The sequence below is a fragment of the Symphalangus syndactylus genome, chromosome 3 (assembly GCF_028878055.3).
Source record: "Symphalangus syndactylus isolate Jambi chromosome 3, NHGRI_mSymSyn1-v2.1_pri, whole genome shotgun sequence".
NCBI classification, from domain to species: domain Eukaryota; kingdom Metazoa; phylum Chordata; class Mammalia; order Primates; family Hylobatidae; genus Symphalangus; species Symphalangus syndactylus.
The window spans coordinates 84,794,681-84,812,912 of record NC_072425.2 but is presented as its reverse complement, the minus strand read 5'-3'; the positions used below and the strand labels follow the sequence as shown (position 1 = coordinate 84,812,912).

The 18,232-nt window shown below is 38.2% G+C and overlaps 1 long non-coding RNA gene across 2 annotated transcripts in view; it reads right to left on the bottom strand.

Annotated features, from left to right (window-relative positions):
* Window positions 1-18,232, bottom strand: part of LOC129479381 (uncharacterized) — a 288,512-nt gene that overhangs the window by 159,959 nt on the left and 110,321 nt on the right. The window lies entirely within an intron of this gene.

Genomic DNA, 18,232 nt, shown 5'->3' with positions numbered 1-18,232 from the left:
CAGTACACTGATGGGTCTTGACTCTTTATCCAATTTGCCAGTCTGTGTCTTTTAATTGGGGCATTTAGCCCATTAACATTTAAGGTTAATATGGTTATGTGTGAATTTCATGCTGTCATTATGTTTGCTGGTTATTTTGTCCATTAATTGATGCAGTTTCTTCACAGCATTGTTGGTCTTTACAATTTGGCATGTTTTTGCAGTGGCTGTACCGGTTGTTTCTTTCCATGTTTAGTGCTTCCTTCAGGAGCTCTTGTAAGACAGGCCTGGTGGTGACAAAATCTCTCAGAATTTGCTTGTCTGTGAAGGATTTCATTTCTCCTTCACTTATGAAGCTTAGTTTGGCTGGATATGAAATTCTGAGTTAAAGATTCTTTTCTTTAAGAATGTTGAATATTGGCCCCCACTCTCTTCTGGCTTGTAGGGTTTCTGCCAAAAGATCTGCTGTTAGTCTGATGGGCTTCCCTTTTTGGGTAACCCGACCTTTCTCTCTGGCTGCCCTTAACATTTCTTCCTTCATTTCAATCTTGGTGTATCTGACAATTATGTGTCTTTGAGTTGCTCTTCTTGAGGAGTATCTTTGTGGTGTTCTCTGTATTTCCTGAATTTGAATGTGTTGGTCTGCCTTGCTAGGTTAGAGAAGTTCTCCTGGATAATATCCTGAAGAGTGTTTTCCAACTTGGTTCCATTCTCCCTGTCACTTTCAGGTACACCAATCAAACGTAGATTTGGTGTTTTCACATAGTCTCATATTTCTTGAAGGCTTTGTTCATTTCTTTTTACTCCTTTTTCTCTAAACTTGTCTTCTTGCTTTATTTCATTAATTTGATCTTCAATCTCTGATACTCTTTCTTCCACTTGATTGAATTGGCTATTGAACCTTTACATGCATCACGAAGTTCTTGTGCCATGGTTTTCAGCTCCATCAGGTCATTTAATGTCTTCTTTACACTGTTTATTCTATTTAGCCCTTTGTCTAACCTTTTTTCAAAGTTTTCAGCTTCCTTGCGATGGGTTAGAAGATGCTCCTTTAGCCTGGAAAAGTTTGTTATTACCGACCTTCCGAAGCCTACTTCTGTCAACTCGTCAAAGTCATTCTCCGTCCAGCTTTGTTCTGTTGCTGCCGAGGAGCTTGGTCCTTTGGTGTAGAAGTGGTGCTCTGGTTTTTAGAATTTTCAGCTTTTCTTCTCTGGTTTCTTCCCATCTTTGTGGTTTTATCTACCTTTGGTCTTTGATGTTGGTGACCTACAGATGGGGTTTTGGTGTAGATGTCCTTTTTGTTGATGTTGATGCTATTCCTTTCTGTTTGTTTGTTTTCCTTCTAAGAGTCAGGTCCCTCAGCTGCAGGTCTGTTGGTTTGCTGGAGGTCCACTCCAGACACTGTTTGCCTGGGTATCAGCAGCAGAGGCTGCAGAACAGCAAATATTGCAGAACAGCAAATATTGCTGCCTAATCCTTCCTCTAGAAGCTTCGTCCCAGAGGGGCACCCGCCTTTATGAGGTGTCTGTCAGCCCCTACTGGGAGGTGTCTCCCAGTTAGGCTACATGGGGGTCAGGGACCCACTTGAGGAGGCAGTCTGTTTGTTCTCAGAGCTCAAATGCCATGCTGGGAGAACCACTGCTCTCTTTAGAGCTGTCAGACAGGGACATTCAAGTCTGCAGAAGTTGTCTGCTGCCTTTTGTTCAGCTATGCCCTGCCCATAGAGGTGGAGTCTGTAATGGCAGTAAGCCTTACTGAGCTGCAGTGGGCTCCACCCAGTTCGAGCTTCTTGGCCACTTTGTTTACCTACTCAAGCCTCAGCAATGGCGGATGCCCGTCCCCCAGCCAGGCTGCTGCCTCGTAGTTCAACCTCAGACTGCTGCACTAGCAGTGAGCAAGGCTCCGTGGGTGTGGGACCCACCGAGCCAGGCATGGGAGACAATCTCCTTGTCTGTCAGTTGCTAAGACCTTGTGAAAAACACAGTATTTGGGCGGGAGTGTCTAGTTTTTCCAGGTACAGTCTGTCACAGCTTCCCTTGGCTAGTAAAGAGAAATCCCCCAACCCCTTGTGCTTCCCAGGTGAGGCGATGCCCCACCCTGCTTTGGCTCGCCCTTTGTGGGCTGCACCCACTGTCCAACCAGTCCCAGTGAGATGAACCAGGTACTTCAGTTGGAAATGCAGAAATCACCTGTCTTCTGCGTTGGGAGCTGCAGACCAGAGCTGTTCCTATTCGGCCATCATGCTATGTAAACTCGAGATCTGATGATTTTATAAGGGGAAACCCCTTTCACTTGGCTCTCATTCTCTCTTGCCTGCCACCATGTAAGACGTGACATTCACCATCCCCCATGATTGTGATGGGGGACTTTCACCTCCCTAGCCATGTGGAGCTGAGTCCATTAAACCTTCTCTTTATAAATTACTCAGTCTCAGGTATGTCTATTTCAGTAGCACAAAAACGGACTAATAGAAAAAATTGGTACCAGTAGGGTGGGGCACTGCTGTAATGATACCTGAAAATGTGGAAGCAACTTTGGAACTGAGTAGCAAGGAGAGGTTGGAAGAGTTTGGAGGGCTCTGGAGAAGACAGGAAAATGTGGGAAAGTTTGGAACTGCATAGAGACTTGTTGAGTGGCTCTGACCAAAATGCTGATAATGATATGGACAATGAAATCCAGGCTGAGGTGGTCTCAGATGGAGATGAGGGACTTGTTGGGAACTGTAGTAAAGGTTACTCTTGTTATGTTTCAGAGCTGAGACTACTGACATTTTGTCCCTGCCCTAGATATTTGTGGAACCTTGAACTTGAGGGAGATGATTTCGGGTATCTGGCAGAAGAAATTTCTAAGCAGCAAAGCATTCAAGAGGTGAGGTGCTGTTAAAAGCATTCAGTTTTAAAAGGGAAACAGAACAAAAAAGTTCAGAAAATTTGCACCTGATAATGTGATAGAAAAGAAAAAGCCATTTTCTGAGGAAAAATTCAAGACAGCTACATGTATTTGTATAAGTAACTATGAGCCAAATGTTAATCACCAAGACAATGGGGGAAATGCCTCCAGAGCATGTGAAAGACCTTTGTGACAGCCCCTCCCATCACAGGCCCAGAGGCCTAGCAGGAATACATGGTTTTGTGGGCTGGGCCCAGGGCCTTCCTGCTGTGTGCATCCTAGTGACTTGGTGCCCTGCATCCCAGCTGCTCTAGCCATGGCTAAATGGAGCCAAGGTACAGCTCTGGTCATGCTTCAGAGTGTGCAAGTCCCAGGTCTTGACAGCTTCCACGTAGTGCTGAGCCTGTGGGTGCACAGAAGTCAAGAATTAAGGTTTGGGAACCTCTGCCTAGATTTCAGAGGATGTATGGAAATGCGTGGATGTCCAGGAAGAAGTTTGCTGCAGGAGCTGCACCCTCATTGAGAACCTGTGCTAGGGCAGTGCAGAAGGGAAATGTGGGGTCAGAGCCCCAACACAGAGTCTCTACTGGGGTACTGCCTAGTGGAGCTGTGAGAAGAGGGCCACTGTCCTCCAGACCCCAGAATGGTAGATCCACTGACGGCTTGCACCGTGCGCCTGGAAAAGCTGCAGACACTCAACTCTAGCCCGTGAAAGCAGCCAGGAGGGAGGCTGTACCCTGCAAAGCCACAGGGGTGGAGCTGCCCAAGACCATGGGAACCCACCTCTTGCATCAGCATGGCCTGGATGTGAGACATGGAGTCAAAGGAAATCATTTTGAAACTTTAAGATTTGACTGTCCTGCTGGATTTTGGACTTGCATGGGGTCTTAGGCTCTTTTGTTTTGGCCAGTTTCTCCCATTTGCAGTGGGTGTATTTATCTAGTGCCGGGACCCTTATTGTATCTAGGTAGTAACAACTGATTTTACAGGCTTATAGGCAGAAAGGACTTGCCTTGTCTCATATGACACTTTGGACTGTGGACTTTTGAGTTAACCCTGAAACGAGTTAAGATTTTGGGGGACTGTTGGGAAGGCATGATTGGTTTTTATATGTGAGAACATGAGATTTTGGAGGGGCCAGGGGCAGAATGATATGGTTTGGCTGTGTGCCTACCCAAATCTCATCTTGAATTGTAGCTCCCATAATTCCCATGTGCTGTGGGAGGAATTCTGTGGGAGGTAACTGAATCATGTGGATGATTTCCCCCATACTGTTCTCATGGTAGTGAATAAGTTTCACAAGATCTCATGGTTTTATAGGGGGTTTCCCCTTTTGCTTGGCTCTCATTGTATCTTGCCTGCTGTCGTGTAAGATGTGTGTTTTGCCTTCCACCATGATTATGAGCATCCCCAGCCACATGGAACTCTGAGTTCATTAAACCTTTCTCTTTATAAATTACCCAGTCTTGGGTATATCTTTATCAGCAGCATTAAAATGGATTAATACATCCAGATATGCTAGCACCAGTGCAATCATTTGATTTTCTGTCACTTTTTCTTTGAAGGAAAATTTGGAGTCACACAATTTGCCAGTTTATCAGAAATAAGGATAATGGACATTTCGTGTGCATCAATAAATAAAGGATAAGGAAAGAGATCCCCATCCCATTTGCCCAATTTTTATCTCTTCTCTTGGATTTTAGAATTTATTGATTCCATTAAAATATATTTTATACCTGCTGTGTACCAGGCTTATTGCCAGACATTGAGAAAGACTTAACATAAATAATTACATTAAAAATTAAGGTAGGCATACAGATATTCAGAAATTTATGACTCAGTTGTAGAGTATACTTAAAAATATAAACATGGTTCTTTCTGGGATGGTGGCTTAGTTAAGAGTATTTCCTTCTATGTCTTATTAAAATAATTATAACATCATGCTTTAGAAAGCATATGTATAATTCTCTCTAAAAGAACAAATTAGCAAACAGAAAAGTAATCTGGAGCAAAATTAAAAATATTCACAATATAAAAAAAGAGCAAAGCAGTTAAAAACGAAAGAAAATATAACCCTTGATGCATCTCTCAATTAAAAAACAATAATTTTTAGAAAACAGTGACCAAGACAACCTTGAAGTTCCCTTCAGCTTGACTAAACATTAGACAGGCTTCTTTCTGAAGCTAGGTTCCTGGCCTCCCTTTTCTTAGAGTATTTTATTTAAAAAACTTGTAAATTCTTTCTTTGCTCTTTGACATGTAAATCTTTCAAAAAGCCTCTTGCCACTTTTGTGACCTAGTACTATCTTTCTCAAAGCCCTTGGTGAATATCTCTAAGACCTCTAAAATGTAATCATCAAGAAAGATAATTCCTCTATGTCCTGGTCTTTGTGAGAAGGTAGGAGCCTAAATTCAGTGGATTTCTTGCTCCAATTTGCAAAATTACCTCCAGTTATGAAGATATGAGAAAGTTTACTTTTCCTTTGAATAAGGCCAATTAGCAAACACAGATGGCCTACAATTTCCCTGATCCTAGCTCTTTAAAATAGCCTTGAATTAAGTCTTCCTTCCCTATTTAATAGTAGCTGGTGTGATTTTTGTTTCAACAACATGTATTATCTATATTTTGTGATATTAAATAATATCTAAGCTATATCAAATAAGAAAAACCTGGCATTAAAAAAAGAACAAAAGAAAAATTTTAGAAAAGAAAAGCACCTAATAGACCAAGTAAGATCATGGTGGAAAGTAAAAATAATCACATTTCAGTGCATCTTTGGGTAATGTAATGGAATGTGGGGAGCAGCTATAGCATGGATTTTTAGCAAAATGCCCTTTTAATTATAATAAATATCTTCTTTTCAAAAACATCCTATTTACCTTGGTAACTTCAGGGAGTCCTAAACAATTGGAGAGATTTCCACTAATATACCAAAATTTAACATGTAGGAAAAGGAACTCTGATCTACCACCCCAACCCCAAATATACAAAACACATACAACAAAAACAATAATAAAAAGAGAACAGGAGGGGAAATAAAACATAATTGAAGATATAAGAAATTATAGAACAGTTGAATTAATAAACATGTTTTAATACTTTTAATCAATGTAAATAATACAAAATCATTAAATAAATAAAAGGAAAAGCACAAACATAAAATTAAAAATAAACATAATAATATACCAAAATATCAGTATGTCTCTCTCAATTTCAAACATAGTTTTATAAACTAAATAGTCTTAATAAAACAATATAAAGTATCAACATTGACTGAAGAAGTGGACAATCTCAGTAGATTAATCATTTAGTAGAAAAATGAAAATATTCTAAAAAGTCTGTTCCCTCTGCCTTCAAAATACCTAAAATGGGCAGATTTAGTGGTGCTTTCTTTTAAACATTGGGAAAACCAAATAATACCCTTGTTCTAGAAGCTTTCCCAGAAAACATGACTTTGAGAATTCAAGAAGAGTTTAACATAGGAAAATGTGACAAATAAAGTAAAAATCCTCAATAGATTGAATAAGAAATTTTGTAACATTATCTTAACAAATATTCATTGAATCACTGCACTGAATAAAAAGCTTCTCTAAACAGAGAAGAGAATATGAAAAATTGTAATACTCACTCTAGCCTCTTAGACTTGGAGAAGAAGACATATAAACATAAAATAATAACATTATAATTCAAAATAATAAATGATTAAGTGCCAGTATGATTCATATAAAACATACATGTAATAGGAGCTCAGAAACAGAGATGATTATACATCAAAAGGTGATTTGGGCTGCATCATTTGACACTTCTCCATAAGAGTCAAAACATTCATATTGCCTACCCTAATAATCCACTGGTGGGAAAAGGTGTTGCACTTTATGCCTACAAAGCATTGCTGTACATGCATACAAGAAGCCTTGTAGCATAACATAAACAAAAAAAATAGAGCAGAACATTTTAAGAACTGACCCAGACAATATTGAAAATTAAGCAATAAGTGTGTCTTTGCTTATTACAGCCCTGTTACCTGCTACTTTGTCAATACTGGTGTTTAGTGTCCAAGAAAATCCTCTCAGATATCCAATTCTCCAGTGGTTGTTTACATGTTAGTCTAAATTTAGTCACTATGCAAATATTCCCTGAAGTTTAGTTCTGCATATGAAATAAGATATTTTGTCTTTTATTAAAGCAGCATTAACATCAGAAATTAGGTAGCAGATACATTTTGGGGAATATTTAGAGGAGGTAAAAGAATAGACATTTCTCTCCTTATGCACATGGTAAATGGCCCCTTCCTCTCCTGCCTGGGAAGGAAGACACAGGGCTTAGTACTAACAGTTTAGACTCTTAGGCCAGATGGCCTAGGTTCAAATTCTAACTCCACCATTAATTAGCTGCATGACCTTGGATATTCTTAACATCTTAATATCTGAGTTTCCTCATCTGAAAAATGTGGTAAATAATAGTATTGGCAATATAGTTTACATCTCAGTCCTGCAAAGGTTCAATGAAGTAAAATGCCTAGAACTGTTCTTGGCAGAAACTAATCCCTTACAAAGAAGTAATAGTAATCCTGGTGATATCACTAGTAATGCTAGTTCATACATATTGTTCACACACACAGCATGATTAAGTAGTAATCCCCCACCCCCAATACACTCTTCAAAACATTCATTGACATCCTACATGTGGTTCTAATATGATGTGATCAAATTTTAATGTGGGCTTTAGTGCTTTCTTGCTGCCCACACAATAGCATTCTAATTGCTCTACAATAATTGTCCCTCTTAAAATGCTCTTTGAGAAGCATGTTGACATGCCTCCATTGTTACCTGAGCATTTAATTAATACACACTGATGGGCTGGTTCTATCCTGAGTAACAGCTTCATTGCATCACGTGTTGCCAGGAAACACCAAGATAACCTCATCCTGTCTCACTAGATCAGCAGTCCTGGGTGCTGGAGAAGCACTATTCTTTTACAAAACTATGTTTCTTCACATGCTGTGATCTGGCCTCAGAATAAAAAGCTCCCAAGCCTGCCTCTTCTAATTTGATGTTACTACATGGTAGAGAAGATGGATCACAAAGGCAGCATAAAATGTTTCAGTTGAGGGCAGCCAGCTGTTTACTGCTACTTATCTGCTTCCGGAAAAGAGACCATGGAGCTGCCCTCTCTTTTTCCTCACATACATAAAACTTGATGAGATATTAACATTTAAATTACAGCACTCTTTATTTTTATTCTGTTCTAAAAGCTCTGAAATGCATTCGACTGTTTCAAACTGCCTTAATAGGAAGCTTAATAATACCTCCAGCATTTTTTTGTGGTCTTTATCAACCTGGGTACCTGCTGTCACTCCCCAAGTCCACAGAAGAGAATTTGATGATTGCTGAAGCCCTAGGCTCTTGTTTGTCTAAATATCCCTAACATGTCTAATCTTTCAGGTACTTCAGTCTGACAACTTGGACCAAATGAAAGGTAAAATATTAGCTGCCCTCCTCTTATGAATTCCATGGACATTTAGGCCCTCCCCTAAGCCTCTTGTGTTCTTCCTGTTGATGGGTCTGGAACGTGAGCACGAGATGCACTTTTAATTAGCAAGAGGATGAAGCTACCCTGTCACTGGGCCTGCTAACAGTGATTGGAGAATACTGTTTTCTACCAAGAAAACCCTCCTGCTCATGCACGCCACCATTATGCCCGCCTTCTGCCCTGCAGGTTGCCCTGCCCTCTCTAGCTCTTCTTTTAAAATCCAGATCAAATTTTGCCTCTTTTCTGCAGCTTTTTCTAACACTCCTTCACCTCTACTCTATCTTCTGAATTCTCAAAGAATGAATTACTCCCTTTTTTCTTCTCAAAGAATTATATGTATAACTAACAGATTTATTAGCCTGGATATATTTCTGCCTTATCTTTTAGTCTGTGAAGACATATGTACAGTTGTCCCTCAGTATCCACAAAATATTCATTCCAGGACACCCTGTGGATACCAAAATTTACAGATGCCGAAGTCCCTTCTACAAAATGGCATAGTATTTGCATATAACCTATGAACAACTTCCTGTATACTTTAAATCATATCTAGATTACTTATAATAGCTAATTAATGTAAATGCTATGTAAATGGATGTTATACTATATTCTTTTATTAGTGTTATTTTTTATTATTTTTAAAAATATTTTTGACTCATGCTTGGTCAAATCTGCAAATGTGGAATCTACAGATGTGGAGGCAGAATTAAAGTGAACTAAAATAATAAAGTGAAATGAAAATTAAAGTGAACTAAAATAAATGGAGTTTTAAACTACTGAAAATGTCCTTCTAGTTTTCACTACCTGAGAAAAAAGCTCACTGAATAAATCACCAAAGCACTGATTTAGTTACATTACAATAATAACAGTGATTGACCAAGATTCAAATCTGCTATAGGTATGGAGTAAGTGCTTCTTAAATAATTACTTTATCCTTAAAACCACTGTGATAGTTTCAAATGATCCTTCACAAGCAAAATTAGAGGACATCAGCAAAGTGGTTGACTAGAAGCTTCTAGTACCTTTCCCTCCCACAAAAAATCCAAAATAACAAATACAAACCTACATTTTGATCAACATAACTAAAGGAGAGTTTCAAAGAACAGCAAAAAAGTAGCAAAAATATACTGGAGCCTAGCCGCAGGCCGGCCACATAGGAAAGGGAAGAAAACACTTTGTCTCTGCCACCCCATCTGCCCAGCTGGGATCAGCTTGGAACCAGGAGGGACTCTTTCCTACAGAAAAAGGTAAGCAAGAGAATCACAACAGCCCCCATCACCACTGTGGACACCTTTAGTTTTTGCTAGCAAAAATTCCCACAGTCCTCACAGGCTCTAAGCCCAGCTAAGGAAGCTCCCCAGAATCCACACACTGAGATACCCCAGAGAAGAAGCCAATGTACTACTCTGTCCCTCCAAGGCCTGTGCCACTACTGTGATGTGCCATCTTAGAACTGGAATATTCTGCTTCAGGAGTAGCCATTGCCTATATCCATCCTTGAGGCTTTGTTGCCATTGTGACATGCCCACTCTGTAGCTTGCCATCCCCTAGCAGAGCCATTGCTATTTCCTGCCCCACTAGGACCAAGCTATCACAGAGCTGCTCCATCCCCCCAATTCTAGTTGCTGATGCAGCCCTCTCCTTAGAGATGAGCTGAAGTTGTGTCCTGCTCCCTGGGATCCTCAGGCCTCCTGTACACCAGAGAAGTTGTGCACCTGGTACTATAGTCAAGACAGTGTCCTCCTTCTTGGGGTTCCCAGGCTTCCAGCATACCAGAGTAGTAAAATCTCTTCTCCCAGCACCACAGATGAGGTAGCATCTTGTCCTCTGGGGGCTTCAAGCCCCTGATACGCTAGAGTAGCTGTACCCCTTTGTACCACAGCTGATGAGGTGTACTATATCCCAAGGGTCTGGAGGATATGCTGACCCATGTAGACACATTCTCTGGGGCTGATCAGACATAGTGCCTCGCATCCCAGGGAATCAGAACCTTGGCTGTGCTGTGCCACCAGATCCTCCAGGCTGAGCAGCCACAGTATCCTGCTTATTTACAGTTGGGCTAGCCCCTTGCAGTCAGCTGCTGAGATGCCTTACTTCCCTGGAGAAGGTAGTCATTGGTGTGCTGCTTCCCTCTGACCAGGGCTCAAGCCACAGTGGTGCCTTGACATTCCTGGGTCCTTGCTGCTACTGCACCTGGCCTCATAGACCCTAGGCCACTGCCATATCCTACCACTCCAAGATCCATAGTTACCATTGTGCAATATGTCATCACCTGGAGCACTAGCTGCTATGCCCTGGTTTGGGTTCTAAATAGCAGCTGAGCCCTCCTCCTCAAAGCCTGAGCCTCCGGAACATACCTTCTTCCTCAGAGCTGGGCCAACGCTTTGCCCTGCCTTCTAGGGTCAGAACCACACCTACATCTCAGACCCCTGGGCTTTAACTGCGTGGGTTTGCTCAGTGCAATAGACCACAGCTTAGTGGGAGAACTACATCCATTTCTGTCTTGGAAAGTGAACCTGTACCTTAAGTCCTAGGTGCTACAATAGTTTCACAAGACCCTGAGCCCAGGAACCCAACTCTATAGCTGCTCAGAGCACCTATGACCTGAATCCTTTTGCCACTGCAGCTGTTTGTGGGTTGTGTCAGATGTGACACCAAGAAAAATTCCCTCAGTTAAGACACTTTGCTATAGGGAAGGCAAGAACAGGAGGATCCCTAAGTCCCTTGCTTTGATAACCTACACAGCCACTACCACTACCACAAATTCTTGCAGCCTAGACAACTGAGACACTCATAATTCATTGACATTGATTATAACTGAAGAAGCTACATGGAGACTATACCATTGTGCCCACACAGAACCAGAGCCACTGTACCCTGACCACTTGGCACCCTCAGGCCCACGGGCCCATCTGCAGATGGAAGTCTTCCTCTATGAAAGCCACTTTATAAAATTTGGAAGAAGTGCCAACACTGTGAGATACCCACGCAGAAACACAAAAAAACATGAAAAAGTAAGGAAACATGACATCACTAAAGGTACACAAAAGCTCTTCAGTAACTGACCACAAAGAAATGGAAATTTATAAATTGCCCTCCCACTCCAACAATTTAATGTAATTCTTAAGGGAATTCAGTGAGATACAAGAAAATACAGACAGATAGTTTGATGAAACCAGGAAAATAATTTGTTATCTGAATGAGATATTCAATGAAGAGATAGAAACCATAAAAGAGAACCAAACAGAAATCTTGGAGATGAAGAATTCAATCAATGAAATGAAAAATATAGAGAGCTTCGACAGCAAACTAGATCAGACTAGATCATAGAAATAATCTGTGAACTCAAAGATAGGTCTTTTGACATGACTCAATGAGAAAAAAATGAACAAGAGTGAAGATGGCTTATGAGAAGTGTGGGCAGCTTTAAAAGAACATTTTCATTATTAAAATTTAAGAAGAAGAAAAGATAGAGAAAGGAACAAAAAGCTTATTTAATAAAATAATTGCTGTGAACTTCCTAAGTTTTTGGAGAGATATGGACATCCAGATCCATTAATCTCAAAGGTTCCCCAAAAGATATGACTCAGAGGTACTCTCCAAAGAACATTATAATTAAACTTGAAAAGCCAAAGACAAGGAGAGAATTTTAAAAGCAGCAAGTCACATATGAAGGAATCCACATTAGACTATCAGCAGATTGCTCAGTAGAAACCTTGCAGGCTAGAAGAGAATAAGATGATATGTTCAAAGTGCTGAAAAAACAAACAAACAAAAAAACCTGTCAGTCAAGAATACTATATCAGCAAAGTTTTCCATCTAAAGTGGATAATAAAGTCTTCCCCAGACAAACAAAAGCTAAAGGAATTTAACGCCAATAGACCTGCCCTTCAAGAAATACTTAAGGGAGTTCTTCAAGTAGAAATGAAAGGATGGTAATTACTCTCATGAACACATATGAAAGTGTAAAACTCACTGGTAGAGGTAAATCCATAGTCAAATCCAGAATACTCCAGTACTATAATGGTTGTGTATAAATCATACATATCTCTAGCATGAAGGTTGAAAGTTAAAATGGTCATACATAATTAAAGCTACAAGAAGTTGTGAAGGAATGCACAATGTAAAATGATGTAAATTGTGATATCAAAAACATAAATTGTGAAGGAAGGGTAAAATGTTTACAGTTTTGCATATAATAGAGGTTAATTATCAACTTAAAATTGTTGATTGTAACTATAGGATGTTTTATATAAGTCTTATGGCAACCACAAAACAAAAAACTACAGCCAATATACAAACTATAAAAAGAAAGGAATCAAAACTTGGCACTACAGAAAATTTTCAAATCACAAAGGTAGACAAAAGACGAAGAAAGAAATAAAGGAGATACAAAATAACCAGAAAAGAAATAATAAAATGGCAGTAGTAAGTCCTTACCTATCAATAATAAACTTGAATGTAACTAAATTATCCAATCAAGACAGTGGCTGAATGCATAAAGAAAAAGATTCAATCATATTCTGCTTACAAGAGACTCACTTAAGCTTTTAGGACACAACTAGGCTGAAAGTGAAGGGTTGTAAAAACATGAAAACGGTAATCAAAAGAATCCATGAAAATGGTAATCAAAAGAGAGCGGGATGATTATACAGATGATCCTTTACTTACAATGGGGTTACATTTCAATAAACTTACTATAAGTTGAAAATGTCATAAGTCAAAAATGCATTTTGTACACATATCCTACAGAACATCATAGTTTAGCCTAGCCACATCTTAAATGTGCTCAGAACACTTACATAAACCTAGACACAGATAAGCATTTTGTAGACATGATGGGAAGTGAAAACACAAAGCACAATATCAAAAACACTAAACTGGTAACACAGTATATTGTAGAGTATCAGTGTACTGCTACTCATGATTATGTGCTTGACTGGGGGCTGAAGTTCATTGCCAGTGCCCAGAATTGCCAGAGAATATAATGCACCATATTGGTATCCCAGGAAAACATCAAAATTCAAAATTTTATGTGTGGTTTATACTGAATGCATATTACTTTCTTATCACTGTAAAGTCAAACAATTGCAAATCAAAACACTGTAAGGGAGGGACTATGTTTATTGCATGATCTCATTTACATATGGAATCTAAAACAAATTTGAAATATACAGAGATATAGAACAAAATATTTGTTACCAGAGGCAGGGTGAAGAATGGAGAAAAATGGGGAGATTAAGGTCAAAGAATACCAAGTAACAGATATCTATCTGTATCCCATAACATCATGTTATATACCTTAAATAAACACAATAAAAAAGTAATAACAGCTATTATTTATTGATTATTACTTGTGCTAGGCACAAGTAGGGTGCTTGTCACAACCCTACGTAAATTGAGTATTATTTGCCTATTGTAAAATGAGGAAAGTAAGGCTCAGGAAAGTTAAATAACATACATGAAATTATGAGGTTGATAAATTGTATTAAGGTTTTCCAGAGAAATGAAACCAATAGGATACATTTATATATCTATATCCAATTCTATATTGAGAGAAATAATGAGACAGAGACACACTCAGATTGCTTTAAGAAATTGGCTTCTGTGATTATGGGGGCTGGCAAGTCTAAAATCCATAGGCAGATTGACAGCCTGGAAATTTAGTTAAGAGTTGATGTTGAGGAATTGAGTCTAATTCTTCAGGGTTGTAGGCTGAAAACTCAGGCAGAGTTTCTATGTTCAATCTTGAGGAGATTTTTTTTTTTTTTTCTGGGAAATTTCAGTCTTTGCTTTTAAGGCCTTCAACTGATTGGATAGGATCCATCCACATTATAAAGAGTAATCTGCTTTACTCCAGGTCTACTGACTTCAATGCAAATCACATCTAAAAATATTTTCCCCAGCAACATCTAGACTAGTGTTTGACTAAACAACAGAGTATCCTAGCCCAGCAAAATTGACACATAAATTTAATGATCACACAATTGGTAAAGAATTCTAAATCCAGTCAGAAGCCTACATTCTGTGTCCACAGTGTCATGTCTGGATGTTGGTCCAGTCTCCCATGGACTGTGTCTTGTTATTTGTTTTCTCTTTGCTAAGCCACATCCCCTGAGGGCTCTGTTTATGCTCATTGCAAAATCTTTGACTTTTTAACTTATTGGGCATACTGTTTTCCTACTTTTGTTCTCTTCTGTTATTTTATTTACTTGACTCTGACATGCCTCATTCCCAATGCATTGGCCAGTCATCTTCAATTCCACACTGTGTGTCACAGAGAAAAGCAGTAGATAACAGAACATAAGTGGAGAGCTCAGAGATCTAAGAACAAAAATGTAAGCTGGAGTAAAATTCACTTGTGTTACTTTCAGTAGTGTTGTGTTCATGTTCCCAAGGAGAATGCTGTTAAGATGAAGATGCTGATCATGTTAACTTAGTATTACAGAGGTAAGCTATTTTGTGGCAGTGAATAAGCCTTAAGTCCTTTTGGAATGTGCAGAACAGATGTCAAAAAATCAAGTGAGGTCATAATTGAAAGTCCTTCAAAAATTGTAAAGATGATTTAAAAATGTTGGTTATTTCAACACCTAATATGGCTCTTCATTGAATTTTTCTCCTTTCTTCTACTGGATAGGAACATTATCTATCCCCACCTACAAAGGAGTTATTTTGGGGAAGGAACTGCTTCTTATGTGTTTAGTGTAATGACTAAAAGCTCAGATTTTGAGGGACTGAACTTGAAACCCAATTTGGTCTTTGTGCAAAGCAGGAATCCTCTCTTTGCCTAGGTCTCTTTGTTCTTATTTTTTAAATGGACATAAAATAATAAGTGCCTGGCATGTTTTAGTACTATTATTATTCTAGTTATTCCATTCACTAGGACTTGCTCTGTTAATATTAACATCTTAGTCCACATTTTAGATTGATTCTATTAACATGGTTTAAACTGCTTTGATCTTTATAACAAAGCATCCAGAGTAACAACGACCCTATCAAAATCAACCTTTGGGAGGATGAAAACCTGAGAAATGTGAACCTTTAAAGGCTACTTAAAGATTGGAAACCAAAGTAATTAATTCTTAAAATTATTGAGAAAGAGTAGGAAAATATAGACTCAATAGTGCAGGAATGGTTCTTTCCAATATTGCCTAATGATAGAGCAAACCTATCTGAGTTCTCTGGCTTCTCTCTGCATTTAAGATAATGGGTTTTGAAATTCAAATGCAAATGTAACAGCTAAATCTGCTCAAGTAAAGTACTTTTTGATACATTGCTGGATGTATTATCCTTCAGGCTAATAAATAATTAGCACTATTTCTGTAATATTTTTGAAGTGGTGATTTGTACATTTATATTAAGAGAAATAATTCACATACCATAAAATTCACCCATTTACAGTGTGCAATTAAATGGATTTTAGTATTTTTAACAGACTCATGCAACTATCACCCCTAATTCCATCACCCCAAAAAGAAACTCCATACCTATTAGCAGTCATTCTCCATTCTCCTCCATTGCACCCCAATCCTATGCAATCACTAACCTAATTTCTGTCTCTAAGGATTTGTCTATTGTAGTAGACATTTTATATAAATGAAATCGTACAATATAGGGTCTTTTTGACTGAATTATTTATCTTAATATATATTGTTTTCAAGGTTAATCCATGTTGTGCTTCATTCCTTGTTATCAATGAATAACAATCTACTACATGGATATAACACCTTTTGTTTTTTCCTCAGACGGAAATTAGAGTTGTTTCTACTGTTTGGCTATTATAAACAATGCTGCTATGGTAATTCGTGTACAATTTTTTTTGTGTGGATATGTTTTAATTTCTCCTGGATACCTACGAGTAGAATTTATATGCATTTTAAACCTGTGTTAAGATAATTATTGAATTATTTTTGTAAATGAGTAAACACAAAGAGATTTCTGCTGCATGGAAAATTAGAGCAGAAAGAGAAATGTCTTACATTTAGATAAGTTACAAGATGTTTTCAAATAGTTACCTCAAATATTCTTGGAAATTCCTCTGAATGAGGAAGCAAAGGTGCACTTTTTCCCATTTCACAGATAAGAAAATGGACCACTCTGAGAAACCTGGCTTAAATCTTGCATCAGGCAAATGAGAGAGGACAGGAGAAAAACCCTTATTTCCACATTCTTTCCAAAATTACCTGGTTCTTTAGTAGGGGACTATTATGTTTTTATACTTATAGAAATTTTAAAAAGTTAGTAATAAAGATATCTTTATAAAATCTGGCTAGTTATGTAGCAAATTCATTTTTCTTTTTTTATGGATAAATGAAGAAATTAAGATACTTTATTTAATCTATAGGTATGTTATTCCTTTACTTTCACTATGATATGTATATGTGTGTATGTATATGTATATCTATGTCTGTATATATGTACACATGCCCATTGGAAAAAATATATGTATATATTCCTACATATCTGGTCCTTTGACCTTTCCCTTTTTTCCTAATCTTTCTATACGTTGATACTTGGACTGCTAAGTAATTTTGAATAAAATTACAAAATAGAATGCCATTGTACCACTTTCAGGTTTTCCACTTCAACTGGGCTCTCAGAATGATTCAGCAACAGTTTTTTATGTTTTTGGTTGATCTTTACTTTGAGGATACTGTGAGTTATCAGAAGCAATAGGCACATCACATCTGATATCTCCATCTGGATATCAAACCTTTTAGTGCAAGTGGTGCTTCGTGTGCCTTTCCCCTCTAATGTCTACTAGAGTGACTTGCACATTGAAGGTACCCAGTAGATATTTGCTGATTAAGATTATTATGACTCACTAATATCTAGCTCATGATTTAAAGTAACTATGATCAAACTCTTAGCAAGCAGACCTTTGTTTACACTTTTTCAGGCAATAATATAACATAGACAATGTTTTATTATATGTGTCAGGAAGTTGATAGAATCATCAAAATATTTATATATTTTATTGTTATACAAACCTTGATCATGGCTGAACATTTTATAGCAAACAATTTTGATACTAACCAGTAAAAGGAACCTTACTACCTTAATTTTCAAATTTGGAGGAGTTAGCTACATCCACACCTAAACTATCACTGGATCTGATCCTGGTGTTTTCCCCATTGAAGTCCTAAAGGATCTATCTGATGGTTCATTGCCCAATTTTGTTTACACTTTTATTATTGGTTTTTATTAGTGGGTACTAGGTAAACAAATAAGTACCTAACTTTGACCTTTAATTTTATTTTGATAATGGTGAACATGTGCTTTTAAAAATTTTTTTTAAATTTTTAAATTTTTTTTTGAGACAGGGTCTCACTCACATCACTCAGGCTGCAGTGCAGTGGTGTGATCATGGCTCACTGCAACCTCGACCTCTCAGGCTCAAGTGATCCTCCCACCTCAGTCTCCCCAGTAGCTGTGACTATAGGTGTATACCACCATGCTCAGCTAATTTTTAAATTTTTTTTATAGAGATGGGATTTCACCATGCTGCCCAAGCTAGTTTCAAATTCTTGAGCTAAAGCAATTCTGTCCATCTTGGCCTTCCAAAGTGCTGGGATTACAGGCATGAGCCACCATGCCCAGCCCAACATACAAGTTTTTGAAAATGTGTCCAATACAAGATAAATGTGCTAAGAGCTAAAAGTGAGAAGGGCGGGTGTAATCATTGCTCTGGCTTTTCTCTCTCTTCAGATTTAGAGTCGTTCATACCCTTTATATTTGTTCTGGAAAATTAGTTAAATATTAGGTGAGACAAATGTGAGAATAGGTAGAAAGAAAGGAGGAAACAAGTCTGACCTACTGTTTTATTTCACA